The 5405-nt window shown below is 36.6% G+C and overlaps 1 protein-coding gene across 1 annotated transcript in view; it reads right to left on the bottom strand.

Moving 5' to 3' along the window:
• The window catches only part of LOC107613489 (metal tolerance protein 10), a 4664-nt gene extending 4057 nt beyond the window's left edge, over nt 1-607 (bottom strand). Inside the window, exon 1 of the mRNA XM_016315506.2 lies at nt 364-607. The gene's annotated coding sequence lies outside the window, so the exon portion shown is untranslated. The remainder of the gene's footprint in view (nt 1-363) is intronic.

The following is a 5405-nucleotide window of genomic DNA, read 5'->3' as shown; positions in this document are numbered from 1 at the left end:
AACAAGAAATTTATAATAATTAATGTTAAAAAACAATTATAATTTTTTGAACACTTATTTTTCTTTTACCTTCTAAATCTCTGATGAAACTTTTAAGGAAATTATTTGACATTTAAAAAAAAAACAAATCTACAATTCCATAGAAAAATTCTTCTCTGCTTAATTGGAGTCATATTACTCATAAATAAAACGGAATAACAAAACAGATTCAGGAACTTGAAACATGCAAAGGAACAAAATAGCCGAAGAAGGTGAGCACTGAACAACGATGGCTTCAGAATTCAGATGACTGCTTTCACCATAACAACAGAGAACTGAGAAAACACAATAAAAAAAGAAAATAAAAAGTGAAGGGTCACTCACTAGGTCTGCGTAAAAATGTGAAAGTACGGTGATTGAGATTGTTGCTTCCGCCATTCCGGTAGGTGGTGATGACGACTGCGACGCCATGTATGGTGGTTGGTTAATGGTTTTGTTTTTGTTTTTAGTTTTGATAATCAAGTTATTAACTGCTCTCCTAGTTATAGGGAGTGACAAAAGGAGGAGGAAGTTTCCTATGTGAAAAGCCGTATGATAGTGAAATTACAACTCGTACGTGGTGGGTTTTGCGCTATATAGCATTTCAAGTTGGGAAGTTTGTGACGGGGATATCTATACTATAGTTGTGGTAAAGTTGAATTGAATATATCTTTTGGTATGGATTTGATTGTGTTCAACAGTTCAACTACTAATATTTGTTAGTATTTTTTCTCTTTATTAACTTTAGATTGGTGCCAATAAATAATAGTTCAAATGGTATAGTTTCTTTATACTCAATTAAGAGGTTGCGCGTTCAAGTCTCATATCTTTAATAAAAAAAAAAACTTTAGATTGGTTGTTTAAATTTGTTTTTCATTTTACTTAGATAAGATATATTTTTTATTCAAATTCATAATCCTTATGAAATTTTCTCCCTATTCTAACCTTTTTTCCCATCTTAGTTGCCCCAGCTTTTGGGCCTTTCACCTCTTTTTCGGTTTTTCCCCACTCTTACCCTTTCTATTTCTATTTTAAAAAAGTGTTTTTCTCGGTTACGTAAATAAAATAGTCTATCAAAAAAATTGAGTCAGGTAGTCTATTAAAAATTGAATAATCTATTTAAGACATCATACATAGTTACATACTACTTAAAGAAAAAAAGAATTTTGTTTTTCTTTAGCACGAAATTGTGTGTCTTTGAGATATGAATATGAAACAGAAATTATGATCCGTCATTTAAAAGTAACTATTAAAATAAACCATGTTTTTCATTTAAATATGAAAAATATGATATTGTGAATCAACGACGGTATATATAGTGTCAAAGTGACGGAGGAATATTACTTTAGTTCACTTTTACGGGTTAAAATAGTAAGTATGATGATTGTTTTCCAAAGAGAGGCAAGTTCTTTGAACACAAAAACATTCCTAATTAGATCCACAAAACAACTACTGCATCAGAACACGGAAATAAGGCCAAAATACCGTTGCAGGGTAGGAACTAGGAAAGAGGGGGAATCATTTTAGCCTATGATTTGCCGAGACGGACATAGAATACGACACAATACGGAATATATTATCACGCAAATTTTAAAATTTTATATGACATGGAAACATACATATATATAAAATACAAAATATTCGAAGCAAGATAGATTTGAGAATGGAGGAAGGGGAAACATTGACGGAGGGCAGTGCACAGGGTCACAGGAATTGGCAAGAGGATGACAACGAGCACAGTACAGAATCAGGATCAGAGATGGAGGCTGGTTCGGACGGTGATGGTAAAATAACAAGCGAAGAACAAAGACCTAATTGGAATGAGGAAATGGCTGAGAACAAACAAGCTTGGAAGCTTGCAGTAGAGTTAGGTGCTCAGTGTAGTGATGAGGAGGGATTTGGATTCTCTAAAGGTTGAATTTCACTTTAGAGAGTAAATTGTGATCTTCTATCCTTGAATAGTTTCTCTTTCATATTTATTATTGGTGCCACTTATAAAATCAATGGTGAGAGATCACACTTTACTCTCTAAAGTGAAATTCAAACTTTAGAAGATCCAAATCTGGATATAATAGTTATTCTGCAGGAGCAAAATGAAGCAATTGCGGAGAAGCGATGACAGGCGAAGCAGAAAGCAAAAGCTCGAAGGAGTCGGCCAAAAAATCCAAAATAGGTGTGCAATAAATTTGTTCAACGATTTTAAGGTCTTGGAATATAAGGGGGTTGAGAGGTGCTGCAAAATTTAGCATGCTAAAAAATTTTAAAAATAAGTTTAGATTAGAAATGTTGGGTTTGGTAGAAACAAAGAAAGAGATGGTGACTAAGCTTGATGTAGTTCGTATCTGGGGAAGTGACAGTGTGGGTTGGGAGTTTGTAAATTCAATTGGAGCTTCTAGAGGGTTATTATTAATATGAGATGAAACGGTGTTCAAGTTGACTAACTGTTATAAAGGTGATAGATGGATGTGTGTAGAAGGAGTTGTGGTAAAAGATAAGTTTTATTGTGCTATTTGCTTAGTGTATGGACCACATGTGAGAACTGAGAAGAGTTCCTTGTGGGAAGAACTGAGTTACATTACAGGACTGTGTCAGGTGCCTTTTTGTTATTTGGGAGACTTTAATGAAGTTTTGCATTTGGAAGAAAGAAAAGGAGCGACAAGTTTATCGGCATCTGCGGAAGATTTTAGAACATGGATAAATGACATGGAGTTGATCGATTTGCCACTAAATGATCAAAAGTATACATGGTTCAGGGGTCAGTCTTGCAGTCGTATTGACCGGAGCCTAGTTTCTTTGTGGTGGCTTGAGGTATACCCGGAGACTTGTCTAAAGGGAGGCCCGAGAGGTTTATCGGATCATTGTCCGTTGATCATGGAAGACAGCAGGAAATTTACTGGCCCAAGACCTTTTCGAATTTTGGACTCGTGGTTCACACATGAAGGGTTCCTCAGAATGGTGAATGAAGAATGGAAGGAATTAGGCAACATACAATTTTTAGAGAAGATGAAAGCACTGTCTGTACCGATACGCAGATGGCATAATCAGCACTTTGGGGACATGACTGAGAGGATAAAGAGATTTGAGGAAGAAATAAAGAAGGTGGATGATATGGTTAGTAGTGGACATTATGATGGTACAATGGAGGCAAGGAGAAGGGCATTAGTGAGGTGCTGTGAAAAGTGGTATGTGAGACAAGATGTTCACTGGAAGCAAATGTCAAGATCTCAGCATGCTCACCAGATGGATAGGAACACAAAATATTTCCACCATATTGCTTCAGAAAGAAGAAGAAATAACTGTATTGAATCCTTGGAGATTAATGGGAGGCTAGTGAGGAATCAAGCAAGGATCAAAATTGCTATCCGAGATTTTTATAAACGTTTGTACCACTAGGAAGTTTCTCCAAGTGTGAGTTTCAGGGATGGATTAGTCAATCGGTTGGAGAGGGAGGAAGCTGAAGGTTTAGAGGTGCTACCATCAGTGGAGGAGGTGAAAGAGGCAGTGTGGGATTGTAAATCTTCTAAGGCTCCAGGGAGTGATGGGTACAACATGAATTTTATAAAAAAGTGCTGGAACAAGTTAGGAATGGAATTCACTACAGCTGTGATAAGTTTTTTGAGATGGCAAGACTATCAACATAATCTAATGTCACATGGGTAGCGTTGGTGCCGAAATTCGTTGGGGCAAAGGAGATTAAAGATCTCAGACCTATCAGCATGGTGATAAACTCCAATTTTGTGGTTTATCTTGTGCTTATTTTAGGAGATTTTATCACCTTTTCCCACATTTATTCAATGAAATAGCATGGTTTTTTAATTCTCCCTTAAATTGTGCTTAAGTGTAAAAACATGCTTTTTAGGCCCTTAAATTGGTGATTTTAATTCACTTTAATTCCATTCGATGCCTTGATGTGTTTGTTGAGTGATTTCATGTTCATAAGGCAAGTATTGGATGGAAGAAATGAAGAGAAAAGCATACAAAGTGGAGAATGCATGAGGAAACAAGGATTTGGAGTACATCAACCCACGCCGCACGCGCAGAAGACGCTCACGCGTGGAAGTGAAGTTGCATGGCGACGCGTACGCGTGGATAGGAAAATTGCCAAGCGACGCGCACGCATGACCCAGAAATCTCCCCCAGCGTTTTGCCTTTAAGTGAGTCACGTGTGAGTATCGGCGCGCACGCGTGACCCACGCGTACGCGTCGATACTCGCACGTGACTCACTTAAAGGCAAAATGCTGGGGGCGATTTCTGAGTTGCCCAGGCCCAAATCCAACTTGTTTCTGAGGGTATTTGATGCAGAATTGAAGATTGAGCAAGGGGGAGCACTTAGTTAGTCATGATGAGCCTTTAGTTAGCTTTCTAGAGAGAGAGGCTCCCTCTTCTCTCTAGAATTAGGTTAGGATTAGGTTAATTTCTCTTAGATCTTGAATGGATTACTTGTTTTCATCTTGTTTCCTCTACAATTTCTTGTTTCTACACTCTAATTTTCTTAGTTCTCTTATCAATTTTACTTTTATACCTCTTTTATATTCATATACTCATGTTGGATTTGGTTTACATTTAATGAAATTGGATGTTTGATGTTCTTTTATTGATGAATTAAGTTGTGATTTTACTTTCCTTGCAAATGGTAGTTGTTAGATTTTATTCTTCCTTGCAATTTATTATGCTTTCCTTGTATGCCTTCCAAGTGTTTGGCAAAATGTTTGGAAGGATGTTAGAGTAGAGTTTTGAGCATTCTTGGCTTGGAAAGAGAAATTAGGTAATTTTGAGTCATGAAAACCCAACTTATGTTGGTGATCTAGAGTTGTTAGTTAATATTATTTCCATTGACTCTAATCTCTTGCTAATCCAATTAGTGAGTTGATTAAGACATTTGGATTGAGATTAACTAGTCTTGTTTGACTTTCTCTCATGGAAGATAACTTACACCTTCTTCCAACATTGGAGATGACGAAATAAGATAAATTCTTGTTTATTATTGTAATGTGATTGATTAGTCTTGTTTGACATTCTCCCTGTGTGAAGATAACATGATACCTTCTTCCGTTTGTTGGAGTTGACTAAATAAGATGAATTAATCATTGTATGACTAAGATAGAAAGCCTATATTCTCAACTCTTGTCATGAATGTCTCTCCTTATTAATTGCTTTCTTTAATTGCTTACTTGATTTACTTTTCTTGCTCCTTTAATTTCTTGCCCTTTTAAAATCAACCCCTTGCATCTTCATAGTCAATAATTGAACACTTCATTGTAATTTCTTGTGAGACGACTAGTACACGGAATCGTGATCTCAACACTTCTTCACAACTCCGCGTAACTGACCAGCAAGTGCACTGAGTCGTCCAAGTAATACCTTACGTGAGTAAGGGTCGATCCCA

The sequence above is a fragment of the Arachis ipaensis genome, chromosome B08 (genome assembly GCF_000816755.2).
Source record: "Arachis ipaensis cultivar K30076 chromosome B08, Araip1.1, whole genome shotgun sequence".
In the NCBI taxonomy this organism is placed as follows: Eukaryota; Viridiplantae; Streptophyta; class Magnoliopsida; order Fabales; family Fabaceae; genus Arachis; species Arachis ipaensis.
Note: the sequence above shows the minus strand (reverse complement) of the source record. Positions and strands in the feature narration are given on the sequence as shown.